At 39.5% G+C, this 15827-nt stretch overlaps 1 protein-coding gene across 2 annotated transcripts in view; it reads left to right on the top strand.

Annotated features, from left to right (window-relative positions):
* Nucleotides 1–15827, top strand: part of DMD (dystrophin) — a 978378-nt gene that overhangs the window by 6968 nt on the left and 955583 nt on the right. The window lies entirely within an intron of this gene.

Genomic DNA, 15827 nt, shown 5'->3' with positions numbered 1-15827 from the left:
CAAGCACTGCCTTTTTTAAAACCTTAATAACAAATAGTGAGGATTGTTGGAGGTGTTAAAGAGCACCTCGGTGGATTGTCTGTGACATTTCTGATGTAAATATCTGATGCTGTTGATAGCAATAACTGGGAACGTTTGTGCCTGTTTGTTCAGTACAGGGAAATATGCTGTTGGACATAAAGCTATCCTGTCACATTCCTGGGCTTAGGAAGTAGGAGTTGAGATAAAGTAAGAGCCAGCCCTTCCTGGCTGTCTAGCTCATTCCAAAGCTGATCAGCTAATAAGAAGGGAAAACATAAGCAAGTCTGTTCGGGGCTGAGGGGACCAGGAGGGACAGAGGCTCTCTCTCCTTGCTGCAGAGGGACCCAGGTGGGACCAGCCAGAGACAATCCTACACCTGCTCAAGGAAATGGAGGGGAAGAGGAAACTGAGAAGTTACACACCTGTGGTGGACATGATGTGTGCAAGCTTATTAACTCGAAAAAACCCTCAGTTTAGTGTTTTTTTGTGCTGTTTTTAATGATGATTTTAAGAAATCCGGAATTGTTTTGCACTGGATTTCAAGAATACAACAGTATTTCTTTTATTCATTTGACTTTATTTACTGTTGACCTTTTCTTATCATGTGATTTAGAACATATTTTATTCCCTGTCCCACCCTTCCAAGCCCTGCCAACGATGCTGGAAATAGAGATCAGTGTATTTTTACACTGAATTCTAAGATCACATTTATAAATGCTTGGTTGACTGATGGTTACTCACACTCTAAAAATGCAGAAGATCCAGATTAAAGTGTTTGCTCTGCTTATACTCTGTTTACAGAGGAGAAAGTTTTGGTTGCATTGGATGTTGAATGGAAACCAAAGGTGAAGCCAAGTAACTTTTCACAAAAACGAATTCTTGTTTTCTCGCCAAAACATGAGAACAGTTCCTTTTATAGAAGTCTGTAAAGAACAAGCATGTTGTAGGCTTCATTCTGACCTTTCTGTTCTTCCTAATAATTAAATTAATAGGTTTTGAAAGCTCTAACAAGAATCATGGAAGGAAATTAAAACTGTGAAATAAAGGGTGGATTCTAGGAGCAGATATATAACAGAATTTATAACACTTATTGTAAACAAAAAGATTACTGTAAACAAATTTATAAATAAGAGAAATCTTTAATAAAAAAAGATTTTTATTTCTGTAACTGTTTAAAATTCCATGATAGCTGTATCTTCGCCTACAGGATGGCTCAGTGATACCAGCATAGATTTGAAAGAGGTTGCTTGCATGAAGATGCTTTCTAGAGGGCATATAAGTAAAACTTGTGCTTAGTTATATAAAATTCCTCTGTTAGGAGTCAAAGTTATCCTCAATGAAGTGGTGCTTCTGTCCTGATTACCTGATTGATGTAAAGCTTTAGAGAATGTAAGTTGGGGCACATTTTTGCCTTGGGAAAGGAAATCTATTGGATTATGTTGTCCATCTTTATTTCCTGTTCAAAACAAGGCATGTCTTTACAGAATCAATTCAGAATTACTGCTGGGTTTAGCACAGTTGCTAACGTAATAATGTTTTTCAACTGTTACAGCTAAAAACCATAATTGGAAACATTTTATGTTTCTTTTGAAAGAAACTGAATGACAGTGAACATTCACCCTTTCATCTTGTAAGGACAAACCTATTTTTCTTGGGGAATAGTAGCTGAATTGTGAAGCCTAAACTCTTTCTACCAATACTGTTGTCAGCTCTCTTATGTTCTGTTTAGTTCTTTTGCTGTTTTTCCATTTCTCTGAGTCATGCCCATCCATTGCTGTACTGCTTTAGCTACTTTAAATAAGCCCTTCCCTCCCCCAAGAAGGCTTGCTAATTTTTGCATGTTATCCTAAGCTGATTTAACAGTCGTTTTGCCAACCCTTCCCAGCTGCTGCTACTGCTGAATTGATTCATTTTGCACTTGACATGTTGCAGGCAAATGTGAAGCAAAGTTTACTTGACCAATAATCCTCCCCTTAACTGAATGAAGGGTGTGATTTGAACAAAGACTTGTTCAAAATATGAACAGAGGTTTTTTTCCCTAAATCTGCCTACTACAGACACCAAGGTTATTTGCTGCTTATCTGTAAAATTCTTATCTAGAAAGTGAAAAATATCTTAGCCCTAAATAGTAACCAACAAATTCACTTTTTCCTGGTGCAATAAGTCCAGCCAATATGGAGGCTTTTTTTGATGGATTATGAGTTCCTAAGAGGTGTTGTCTGTCTTGGAGTGCTTCCAGAAGCTGTTGCTCAGCCCATAAACTGATGATATTTCACAGACCTGCAGAGCAGCCGAGGCTGGAAGATGCCTCTGGAGATCATCTACTCTAATTACTTGCTCAGAGCAGGGTCAGTGAGAGCAGGTTGCTCAGGGTAATGTCAGCTTGGGTTTTAAATACCTCCAAGGATGGAGACTCCACAGCCTGTCCCAGACACTGACTAGCCTCACAAAAATCTGCTTTTCTTCTTAAGTATCGATGGAATTTCCTCTGTTTCAATTTATGCCTATTGTCTCTCATTCTGCCAGTGGGCACCACAGAGAAGAGTCTGATCTGTCTGCTCTGCTCCCTCCCATGAAATTCTTAATTACTGATAAAACCCCCCTGAGCCTTCACAGCTCCCAGCTGAGCAGTCCTGGTTTGTTCAGCCTTTGCTCATTCCAGAGGTGGTCCAATCACTCCATCATTTCTTAGTGTCCTTTCCATGGGCTCACTCCAGCGTATCCTTACTGGGGAGCCCAGCACTGGACTGGGTGCTCCAGCTTTGTCTGACCAGGGTTCAGCAGAGAGGAAGGATCATCTCCCTTGGCCTGCTGGAAGCAGTCTGCCTGATGCAGCCCAGGATAATATTTGCCTTCCCTGCTGCATTGCTGGCTCATGCCCAGTGTGCTGTCCACCAGAACCATTTTTGGAAAGCTGTTTTCCAGCTGTTTGGTCCCCAGCTTCCACCAGTTCATGCAGTGGTTCCTCCCTCTGGGCAAGACTTTGTACTTCCCCTTTCTGAACTGCACCAGGCTCCTGTCAGATTCCTGGATAAACTTTTTACAACCAAAAACTGTAGGCCCGCAGTTCAGCTAGTTTTCAATACACCCCACTGTCCACTGAGTCCATTACTAAACAGCCAAACCAGGGATTTTTAACCCTGTTAAAAAACCTCCCAGTGTTAAAAGTCTTGCTAAAGTCAGGATAAAGAGCCCCCACTGCCATCCTTGAGCCAGTCACCTCCTCATGAAATGCTGTCACGTTGGTCAGGCATCACTTTCTTTATAAAACCATTCTGTCTACTCCCAGTCAGCTTATTTTCTTTCATATATTAGGACATGGTTTCAAGGATGATTTGCAGGTTTTTCAGAGAATTTGCTTCATTGCTTTCCCAGGTTACCCAAATATTCTTTGCTTTATTTGAAAATGAGTGGCATTTGCTTTCTTCTCCTTCCTCCAGAGCCTCCCACAATCACAAAGGCCTCTCTCAAATAATCAATAGTCACTTTGCAGTGACTTCGACCAGCCCTTCCAGTGCTTTTGTTTGCCAGCAGCCTGTGTGACTTGTGTGAAAGGTGGCTTTAAAGAGAGATTTGGGGTCTCTTCTGTTCTGTTGATGTCAGGTTTTTTTTGCAGGACATGCACACAAGCATCAAAAGTGTCCCTATTTGCCTGTGTGCCCACATTAGAAACTATCTGCAAATCGATTTAGAGCTGGTCTTTCAGGATGTATTAATCTGAATTCTAGCTTATAGGAGCATCCCTTTACTGGAAAGCCCAACTAGTTCAATTAATATGTAGTATAGAATGCCCATTATATTTTAAAAGTCTATTGAAGTTAAAAACCCCTTAAATATATGCAACAAACACCTGCAGTAGTATCAGCAAATTTTTGAAAGTTATTTAAAAATTAGAAGTTAGCAAAATGTCTGAGGTGGTACTTTGATTTGTATTCTGTGAAAATATGGTTATTACTTTGAAGACTTGTTGCAAATTTACTCTGATTGCAAAAATTTAAAAAAAATACCGAGAGACCTTTATATAGATTTAAACATGTTGAGATTTTAGTTTTGTTGTCTTTAATTCAAAATCAAAGCAATAAAAGTAAGCCCTTCAAAGTATTTGTTGCCTTCCAAATGAATGCTGTTATTAAATGTACAGTCAGTGTGTCTCTCATAGAAGTACTGTGGTTAAATTTGTCACTTTAATCCTTTAGATGAAGATAAATTCTGTATGTTCCATCTTTCTCTGTATCTGTCTTATGTTTGGGTAATTTTTGTTATCATCTTCTGTTATTATATCAATTTCAGTATGCTTCCTGATTATTTTGTAGTAACAAGAAATTATCAGTGCTTTTAATAACTAATAAGAGATATTAATTATTTTTCCAGGCCATATTAAATGCTGTCTGAGTTTTAGGCCCTATTTTTAATGTTATTTTCCTTTGTTAAAGTGCAGCAAAGAAAGAATTAGCTGCTTTTTGAACTGTAAAGTAGCATATCCTGTGATTACACAAATGTGCAGCTCGTTTAAATGCTAAAATTTAGCTTAAGGCATTTGAAGTGAAATATTGAAAGTATTTACTTATAATCAGAAGTCATTCAGTTCCATTCTGATGGGAAAGGCTCCCAGTTGGGAACCTGTTAGAAATCTGAGGACTCTTCTTGGAAACTTGTAAGATGTACTTTTATATAACAGCTTTTAATTAAGACAGAATATTTTTGAGCCAGAAAGAGAATGTATTGTTCAGGTCACAGCTTCCAGGATTCCTTAAGTCAATACCACTTCTTTGAAAATTATATTCTGTTTCAGTTTTACATCATACAAATTTGCATCCTCTCTATTTTGTTTATTTTAATGCTTTGTATTGTAACTTACATCCACTGAAGCCTGTTTTTTGGTCTAGAGCTAAATCTACAGCTGTGACCAGCCATGGGAAGTTACTTTCAGAAATCCATTATTTCTTTCTCACACAAAAGCAGCACACCTCTCTGCAATTGCCAGAGTTCTTTTCCAAATAAATACCAGGAATTGCATTTTATCTATGATGATTTCATTTTGTGTTTTCTACACAGTAAAATTCCCTGGATTTTATTTTCCCCCAAGGAAAATAGATTGGATTTAGTTTGTTTTTTTTTCTCTTGTGGGGTTGGTTTTTTGGGTTTGTTGGGTTTTTCTGGTTGCTTGGCTGGTTGTTTTTGTGAGAGTATGTTCCTGGGTAGTTGTTGTACCTGAGTCTGGAATGCTCTTTAGAGTTTTCCATGTGCTCCCTGTACCATATAGCCTGCAGTGTGCTGTTTGAAATATAAATGAATGTGTCAGCAGTCTGCTTTGTAGATATGTAATGCAATCAGTGGGTCTACAAGCATTAATTGGATATTAATTGCCAATATACTGTGCAAAATTCTGAGGCCCAGATGGGATTATGAATTTGTAATCACTGTAAACAAAAGCCTGGTTAGGTTCTAGTCAATGAATTTGAATGCTGAAATTAGTTTGGCAGAAGAGGGCAAGAATGTATTTTCTGTATGAAAAGACAAGTTGTCATGGTGTAGCCAGGGCTGCAGTCATAGCTGAAAATGATCAAAGATGTTGCAAGAAAGAATCTTAGAGGTGAGTTTTTGAAACTTCAAGCACCTCATGTGATGGCAGTGACAGTTATTAGCTGTTCCAGCTGTTGTCAAAAGATCTGGTTATTCTGAAGCATATCATAGCACATGATCTGAGTGGAATGAATGTATAAATTGTTGTAATTATTATTGATGTGGTATAACAGCTGAAAGTGGTATTTGTGGGAAATCGTATGCACACTTCAATTAAGCTATAATATAAATGCAATTTAAAATGTAACTGCAGATTAAGTGTAACACTCAAGCCTGACTTCACGCAGAGAAACCCTCTTATGGGGCCCTGACTGTTAACAATATCATCATTTTTAACAGACAAAAATGTCAGAGCTGCCACCCAGCCAGAATTGCACCAGAAAATCAGGGAACTCCTTTGTTTCTGGGACCAATGCAGTCAGTGTCCCAGGTTTCCTTATGCACAGAGCCTTTCTGCCTCAGGATTTCTTTATGGAGGCCAGGAGGACAGAGCTGGCTTCCAATGCAATTCAAACACTAGCGGGGCAACTTGCACCTCCTTTTTGTATGGTTATTTTTTCATGCAATCATGTCTTCTCATATTTCCAATAAAAGGAATGCATTTGTATATGTACAGAACATTCACGAGGTTTTGTTTTTATGATGCAAATACCGTGTTAAGTGTAGCCTGCCTGAAGAGGAGGGGGTGTTGGGAGCTGATCAAAAAGCAGAATCAGGAAGGCTGAAGGAAGGTTTGAAGGTGCACCGGGATGTGGGGTAAAGTAAAGGCAGAGAAGCCAGCCAGAACACAGCCAGAGAGGTCTGAAGGAAAGATCTGAGGTGCATGTCAGCCACAGGGCTCTGCCATGGTAATGCATGCCCAGTGGAGAGTTTGCATGAGAATGTAATGTGAAGAAAACCCTACAGAAATATGAGCAGGAGTAGCAGATATGGGAGTTCATTTTAACTCCCTTTACTCTCATTTGCATCCTTGTGTTGCCATGTCTTTTCAGGCTGGTTGGCAGGTGGGTTTGAAAGACCTTTCTGCTGGAGTTACAGCTTTTACAAAAGGGAGTATGATAGCAAAGATAAGAGAGCACAGGTTTCTCACTCAGAGCCCGTTCTAGTTCTCCTCCCTTTCCCTCCCTGACAGGTCTGCTGTATGTCGCTTCACCATGTCTCCTTATAATCTAAATCATCTTGTTCTGTGTGTATAATAAACCACATGCTTGCTTGATGCAGCATGGTATAAATTAGAGATTATGCATAAATTGTGATGGCTTCAATTAATCACAGGCTAAGTTAATTTAGGCCTCACTCTGGAATATCTGTGTTACACATTTTCCATTTGAGCCTCATTTGTGGGCAGGAAGGAGTTGCTGTGATCCCGTTTGTCCTCACTGAAGCTCAGGCACCAGCGCTGCTGCTCTTCCCAGTGCTGCCTTCAGGTCCACCTGGAGCACCAGAGGCTGACAGGGGAAAGCTGCAGCTCAGAGTGGGGCTGAGGCAAAGCCTGACAGCCCACACACTTCTGGAACAGAGCTGCATTCACTGGAGCTCGAGGGAGGGAGGAGGAATGTCTCAGTTGTGCGGGGCCAGGGCTGCTGGAGGTGTGGCAGGGCTGCTCCCATTATCCATTGTTTGAACAGTCTTGCCCATAAACTGCTTTGCCAACTGCAGGACACTGGCTCTCTTTTGCAAATTGATTTGTCATGATTGTCCTTTTGCCCTCCTCCTCCCACTGCTCTGTAAAAAAAAATTAGATTCAATTTTTACATATTTTGAGCAAAAGTGTTATGGGGCCTGTTATGGCTTGGCACAAAAAATGGGCAAATTCGACTGAGCTTGGTTGCCTTTGCCCAGAGGTGATGGGACTGCTGGTAAATGTCCTGCTAAGTCTCTTTCTTCTCTCTTTATTGTCGGGAACTGGACCTTTTGAAGTAGAAACATGGTTTGCTGTGCCTACTGATATTGAATCCCTTTCTTCCTTTTTCAGACAGTCTCCTCATTACTGCTAAGAAATGTCCCAGCAGTTGCCATGCCAGTTTTGATCCCAAATCACCAGCATGATACACTACTAATCCCTTCACCCTGTCTGAAAGGATCTGACACCCTTACTGCTTTTGAAAAACTAACACCACAAGAGAGCAAAACAGAAAAAGATCCTCTCTGATGGACTCTTAGTCATCAGGCAACAAACAGGAGTTACTGCTGATTTCATTTCCATGGTATTGATAATATTGGCTCTTGATCTGTTAGCAGTGACTGTTGTCATTTATTGTTACCACTTATAAGAACATAAATCTCATTGTATGGCTCATTCTTTGAGCCAAGAAAAATAAGCAAAGTGCTGCTCATAATGGGGTAGGAAAGTCTGATGGCTCCTCAGTGTTAGCTTTGCAGACTTTCTAGTGTCTTCAACTGTGGGCCAATTTTGTTTTACAGTAAATCTCTTCTCCCAGAATAATTCCTTAACTGGCCATATATATTTAATCTCCTTTGATCCTTGACAAAAACTTCTATCTCTTTTCATTAGGGATCTTCAGTTTCCTTTACTGTGTTTTCAATCTTCCTTTTTGCTATTTATTTGGATACTGAAGAAACAGGTGAGAGAGAAAAATAGAAATTTCTCCTGTGTACCTAATGCACATTTTCAAGTGAGAGAAAATATTAGGATATTAGATACTTCAAAGATATTAGGAAAAATTGCTTCGATTTCCCAGTGTTTTGAAAACAATATGTGGTGCATTTTCCTAGAGAAAGTGGGAGATTCAGTATGGCTTTCATATTTAATGTGTACTACCTTTAGTGTTAAAATTCTGTGAAATATTTATAAGCTTACAAGCCTTTTCACTTTTTTTGCAGTTAAACTTCATTGAGTGCAGCTTCTCTGGTTTTTTCATTTGCCTAAGCTGAGTACAACAATCCTGTGTTCAAAGACTTTTGATAACAACTTTGATTTAAATAATACTGTGAGAGTGTCTGTGATGATTCTCTCTCCTTGTCTCGAAGCTTGTGGAGGGAGTGATCTCACTGCCTGTTCAAAATTGCTGTTATTTGCCTCCCATTAGGTCCTTGAAACTGCATTGTAGTTCCTTTAAACTCTTGAGAACCCACCAGTCCACCAGGAACAAGATATTGTGGGAACCTGCAAATTTACCTTTGGCTGATAATTTTTCCATTCAATATTGCTGCCAGAGCATGAGGCTTACTGGCCTTTCCAGCCCACTTCAGGCTTTGCCATGCCTTGAAGATCTGTTTGCACTCAGGTCTTTGGAGATGACTTCTGGAGGCATCTCAGCCAACACAGAAATTCTTTTTTGCTTTCTCCTTGTTCTGTGCAACTTGACTCTGCAATATCCATGGTATATAATTCCTTTTGCCTTTTTTCCCTCTCACTAATTAATCCATTTTCCATTATGTACTTTAATAATTTTGAGCATTCTGGATTTAAGATAAAAGCCCCTTTCCCTTCTTTCTATCTGCCCTACCAATGACTCCAAAGGTATTTGCATGCTTAACAGTTCCTGATTTAGAACATCAAACTTGCAGGAGATTTGCACAGGGATTGAATCAGGAACTGATTCAAATGTGCATTTCATAACCATGGATTCACCCTTTTCCTGTTAACACAGACAGGCTTCATTCGAATGTGAGGAGTGGTTTCAAGAACTATATCACAAATGCATTATTCTCAATATTGTATAAGCATGCTACTTAACTCAGTTTTTGTATAAGCATTCTACTTAGCTTAACTTTGCCTCTCATGTTTTCCCTGACCAATATTTGAGTTTGTTTCAGGCATCTTTAGAGAACTTAGGTAATTCCACACAGGTTTAAAAATTTAATATACTGTGAACATATATATATTTTGTGTAAGAGAGAAATCATTTGAATATAGGATGCTCTCCTTTTACTTAAAACTAGCCCATTGTTAATTACAAATTGAGAAAGGCCTAAAATCCCATCATTGGAAAATTGTAAGGATCTGTGCTGAGTGCAAAACTGTATTCTGCCTAGTGATGAAAGTTACCACTACTGCACTATCTAGCCATCTCAAGGGTAAGAAGGGATCTAATTCGTGTCTAATAGATAGTTATGAAGAACATTAAGTCAGACTGTTCTCAGGGGTGCACAGAAAAAGGATGAAACAGGTTTCCAAAATTAAAATGTTGACAAGATACTAAGAATGTTGACACATAGTATGTTTTTTACTGTGTGTGTCATCAGTGAAGCAGAGGGGTTGTAGAATCTCCTCCCTTGGCAGGGTTCCAGGCTCAACTGGACACAGCCCTGAGCTCCTTGATCTGGCTCTGGAGGAGGCCCTGCTGTGAGATGGCCTTCCTTGCAGCCCATGTTGTTCTGTAATTATACATTTGCTTTACAAAGAATGTCCTAAGCATATTTAATGTAGAACACAGTTATAGCACCACAGATATTCTAAAAAGAAATCTTACTGAAAACTCTTAACTTGGAAATTTTATTTTATTTTATTTTATTTTATTTGGTTTTGTTTTGTTTTATTTATTTTTTGTTTCAGCAACTGATGGGGTTGCTCCTCAACATCTCCCTTGGGACTACTCTTTTAATTCCATTTCATGTTTAACTTTATTTTAGTGAGCCACCATTCTAGCTGGGTATTTCCTCAGTGTCACTATTCCAGATTACAGTCCCCTGTAATCATAGGAACTGCTTTTCAATGATACATAGGGATAATAATAATAATTACTGAACAGAACAGTGTAATCAAGAACGAGCCCTGACAAGTTTAGAGCTATTATTCCATGGCACATAGGGCAGAAGGCTCTTTATTCTTCTTGTTGCACACAAATTGTGCTCAAAGCTCTGCATAGCTGTTTGTCTCAATCTGTGGGCACTGCTCAGAACTTCTCAAAACAGTTTCCAATGCACAGAAGTATAACAGCTTTGACCTGGATTAAGTGGAGCATAGTCTCCTGATGAGCCAGGTGGATCAACACTCCAGTTTGGCAGAAATGATAGTTACAGTGTTTTCCACAATAACCCAGCACCTGCCCTGCCTTTCTCCTCGATAAAAGAACCAATGTTAGTCTTGGTCCATAATGGTTCAGCAGTGACTGCTGCAAGGCATTTCCTTTGTAAAAACCTTATCTTACATCATTACAAATTTCCCAGGGAGGATCCAAAGCTGGAATGCTGAGTGAGTCTTCTCCCTGTGATTCTGACTGGGGATATCTGCCAGCTAGCTCTAAACTGGATAAAGCGTTTAAAGATCACTGTCATAACATTTGGATTCAGGGAGTATGGAAGGTTTCATTCTGTTCACATCCCTTGTGTAGAAAGCAGGTGAAGGTCAGAGAAGCTGATCTTGGGAGTGCATCAGGCGATAAGTTGTGGAATTCAAGGCTGAAGATCCCAACAGTTCAGTGTCCAAGGGCAGGAACCTTCCTTAGTGGGTATATCAGTCTGCATGCCCCTCTGCATCCCTGCCCAGCCAGCACAGTGAAACAGGATCTCAGCCATGTGCCTTAGACAGAATGTCCAGGCTGTGAGTGCAGCCTAAATTGATGGCATTCCAAGTGCAGCTCCTGTGTCGCTGCCCTCCCACACCTCATTCAGCCTCAGGGAGCTTTCCCATGGGCTGACAGCGCTTTTGCAATCGTGTAAGGGTTGGGACGGCCACTGCTCGCCAGCAGCCCTCACCCAGCTCTGCTGTGAGCCTGCACTTGTGCCAGCTCCTGCCTCGCAAAGGGAGCAGGGAAGTGCTCATGAAACAGGCTTGTGTTCGCTTTGAATAGGTACAGAAACGTTAAAGAGCAATGAAATGTGCTGGAAAGATTGTGTGCGTTGGGGAGGGAGAGTTAGAGGCCAAAGGGGTTGGGTTCTCCTACTTAAATGCTGAAAGGGAACAAGCCCTGTCTCTGTTCTCCAACATAGAACTTCCTGTAAATTCACTCACTGTGAACGATACATAAAGACCATGTAACTTAATAGCTGGTCTTCCATATTCTCTTTTGACCTTTCAGCTATAAAAGACAATTCCTTAGGGTTTCCAAAAGTACAGTTCATTGCTCTTTGGTTTAGTGTTACAGAGCAAGTATAGTAAGTAACAGACCTTATTACAGTGACTTTTTTTTTTTTGCTTTGCAAAACCGTTATACACCTCTTTGACCTTTAAAAGAAAAAGTGCAAATATGGTTCAGCAAATGTTTCCAGCATTAATTTCTGTTTTTCAGAATTACAAATATGTGGGTCTTAATCCATATGGACTATATAAAGCCTGTTTTATTCCTTCTTGCTTTACTCTTATTTTGATAGTTTTTGTCAGGTTTTTTTTGTCAGTTCCCCTTCATCCAATATCCTCTTCTCTTAGCCCTTTTCTCAGTTTTTTTCTCTGTTTGTAGCCAAAGAGAGCAGAAAACACCTTTTGATTTTGATTTTGTATCCTTTTTTTTTTTTTAATTGTAAAATGTAGGATTATTTGTCAAGAAAACCCAACTCTGTAAATCAGAATAAGATAACCATGTAAAATTGATAAGATATTTTCTGTATTCTACTGCCCTGGGCAACCTAGTATCTTTTCCTTTCACTCACAAACTTAAAATCTGAAGGTTTGTATGTTAAACCTTTTTCCACTGTTTGATACTGTTTATTTAGAAAGGAACTTATTACTATGCAGCATATATATACGAAAACCAAAGTATTTTCAAATTAATAATGGCAGCAGAAAGAATCGTAGTTTTTTTTATTGTTAAGGAAAATAATGAAATCATTTTCTCCTCAGGGTTGTGACCTTAGTAAAACATCATTAATCTATTTTCCTTTTTTAGCTTTTAAAAACCAAACCAAACCAAACCAAACCAATCTTTTCCGAGATACTCAAATATCTTGTCCCAAAACCATGGGAATTGCTAACCACAAATGTTGCCTATTACTATACTCTCACCCACAGATATTTTTTTGCTACTTGTGAGAGATGTTGCTTGTGTGGATACATGGATCAGTTTTAAAGGTGGGAGCAGGTTACACATTGCTGTCATTATCATTTAGTTGTGAAGTTTCATTTTTTCTGAAGCCAAAAAGGGCAAGTGAGATGACACATAAAATCAACGTCATGGGTTGTTTTTTAGTGTTTTGTTCAACTCAGTATTGAATATTTGGACAAGAACAGTTAGAATTACAGTCATGCCAGTAGTGGTTTGTCATTTAACTCTTGCTCTGATACAAAATCTTCTGAACTCTGTAAACTGTCCTCTGTTGGCATGCATGAATATAACTCATTTGACTTTAATTGAGGATCTGGCTCAGGCTTTGATCTCTATTTAGAACTTGTCCAACTTTTCCCTTTATGGCCAACAATGTAGTACCAGATTTCTGCTAGCTGAATACATGCACTATATATATATATAAAGTAACTAATGACCTTTAAATAGCTACCAGTGGACAATTTTTAACTTGTTATAATAGTTTGACGCTATTTGGATGCCCTGTCCTCACTGCAGCATGCAGCACATTAACATTCCAGAGCCCCCAAGGACATTTACTGTGAATTGTGGCAGTGTTTTCCTCTGTGTCAGCTTTCAGGCCTCTCACATAGTAGCTGAGTCCTGGTCTGAGGAGCTCCAGTGACAATAATGAGTGCTGGCAAAGCATTTTTGTGGGCAGTATACCACCAGAAATCATATTTTAGCCTCCCTCCATTGAAAGAAGGCCCAAAGCACCTTGGCATCTCTGGAGTTCCCATTGTCAGCTGGTGAAATGCACTGTAAATGGCAACAGCTGCCTTAAATTTTGCCACTTATACAGTCTACATATAAATAGGAAATAAAGGTTACGGACTAGCATTTGAAAGAAAGGGAGGGGGAAGCCCATTTCCTGGCATAATAGTGTTGAAAACAGCATCATGCAGAATGGAAATTTTGTTCTACAAATACAAAGTGGGTAAACCATTATGAGGAATGACAGGCTTGCTAAGTGGGAGTCTAAAAAAAAGCAGTGTAGAGATTGAGTATGGTGGTGTATAGGTTTTGTGTGTACACATTTTGCTGAGCCTGTGGAATGGCAGAGCAGTGAATATGTTGTTTCTTTCCAGTTTTAATTGTGTCTCTATTTTCTGCCTACATTAGAGCATAAATGGAGCCATATTCTAGAATACAGCATAAAAGGAGGTATCTTGAATAAGGAATAAAGGAATCAATAGTTACTCCCCTCAAAATGTCCAGTATCTAACCTAAACTTTCCAGAGAGATAAAGATGTTCTAGAACTTGCTTGACTTTTCTGAGAAAATATATCAATAGGAGGCCATAATTCTAGAGTTTGATATTCTTGAGAAAACAACAATAAAACAAGACCTGCCCAAATCCCCCTCCTCCAAACAACTAGCTGCTAGTTAAATGTTTTGTTAGTCTTTTAAGAAGATTTGTTAAGGAAGAGAAGGTTTTGTTTTGTGAAAGGGATTCATTTTGTTTCATTTGTTGAACTGTACATTTTAGGTTTGGATTTCAAATACTCCTCAGCTCTGAAAAGCAGAGTTGGCTTTCACCAGCCAAGTGACTACATATTGGGGGATGATAGAATAATTTTACTTGAAGTTATGGTGTAAGAATAACATTGGAACTTGAAATGGAAATAAATAGTTCATATATCAGCTTCTCTAGCAGGAGGAAGTGTTGAAGTTGTCAGGATTGATATTCCTGGTTGAACAAAAGCTGTGGATACTTATGAGCCTGTATGACATGGCCTGGATTGATCAGGGAGATGACCTTTTCCATGTGAGCTTTTGCAGGTATCAGGGCTAAATTACTCCTGATTCCTTGTGTCTAAAATTTCTTTCTGTCTGGTTCTTGTACCTCAGAGATGCTTTTGACAGGCGCTGTGACGCTCAGTAAATGTGACAGACTTGGGAAGGTTTCAATATGTCCCTTTAGACTCGAGGCCAGACACTTGGTGATGACTGAAGACCACAAAATCCCCTTTCCCTTGTCAGGGGCAATCGTTGCCTGGGAGAGGGTGCTGGCTCTGTGACAAAGTGCCATCATGTACCATCTCTTCCTGTCATGTGCAGTACTGTGGCCAGTACTGTATTTTTGTGTTGAAACTTGTGGTGGTTTACAGAAAATGTGAAATGGCTCTAAACTTTAGCAGGGCTTTTAAAAAGTAATCTCTAAATCAGGAAGTGGCCTGTTGTCTTTTCTCCTGTGTGCAGTGTGCAGGTGAAGATGCTCTTAGTGCTGCTTCATGCATATGCCAGGCTCTTGTTCACAGGAAAGTGAAACTTGTGTGAGCTGCTCTGCCAGGGATGGTTCGTGTCACTCTTGTGGCCTTGGGAGACACAGATCAGGTGAAACTGCAGCAGAGAAGCCTCTCACAGACATTATCTGAATAAATTCATGGCTGTTTGAGGCTTAATTTGAGCTTTCACTTGTGCTTGAAACAGTGCTTCTCCAGAGGGGCCAAGGCAAAATTGAATGGCCAAGTCTGGTGAATTGTATGGAATTGTTATTGCTGTTTTGCGACGTGTAAAAATAGCCACAAGGATCAGAGAGACTGGATCCCTGTAGATGGAAGATTAGCCCACTAACAGAGTAATTTAGTTCGTAGAATCACAATATTCCATGCGGCCCCTTTGTGTTGCCTTCATATTAGAGTGACTCCTTCCTTAAAAGCTTTCTGTGCTGCACTGAAAGAGAGCAAAGTTGAGTAATTTTTTTGTATCCCTTTCTTGTCAAAAAGGGTGACTGGAGCAGTGACCTTTTAACAGTGCAGAATAGAAGAATTGCATTTTGTATGATTTTTTTTTGTTGTTTCTAATAAAGCAGCCCTGTCCTGTAGGAGACACAAAAAAGCAAATGCTATTGAGAGCATTGCAGCACAGCTGGAAATTCCACCAAAATAACATTTTTATATACACCCCTAGGAATACGTTGATTTGGGTTTTTTTAAGTACTAAAGGTAGATTGTTCCTCTTCAGATTATTACTTAATAGGTATGTTGTGATGAGCTTGTGCATTTGACCTACTTTGGGATTTATTAATGGAGTAGAGAACCACAGCTTTGTGGAAAAGTTTGTAATATATGTTTTGGTGCAAACTATGCAAAGCTGGTATCAGGAAAAGTTTGGCTGTTTCCCTCTAGATCAGGTGAGTTTTTTCACTTTTCACGTAAGAACACCTATAAAAACTCAAAGCTCAACTGGCTTCAAATCCAAATCTGATGCCTGCTCATGGACCTAGGGAGGAACAGTGGACCAAGCTGAATTCATACA

Source organism: Prinia subflava, chromosome 3 (genome assembly GCF_021018805.1).
Source record: "Prinia subflava isolate CZ2003 ecotype Zambia chromosome 3, Cam_Psub_1.2, whole genome shotgun sequence".
Lineage (NCBI taxonomy): Eukaryota > Metazoa > Chordata > Aves > Passeriformes > Cisticolidae > Prinia > Prinia subflava.
This window is presented reverse-complemented; position numbering and strand designations above follow the sequence as displayed.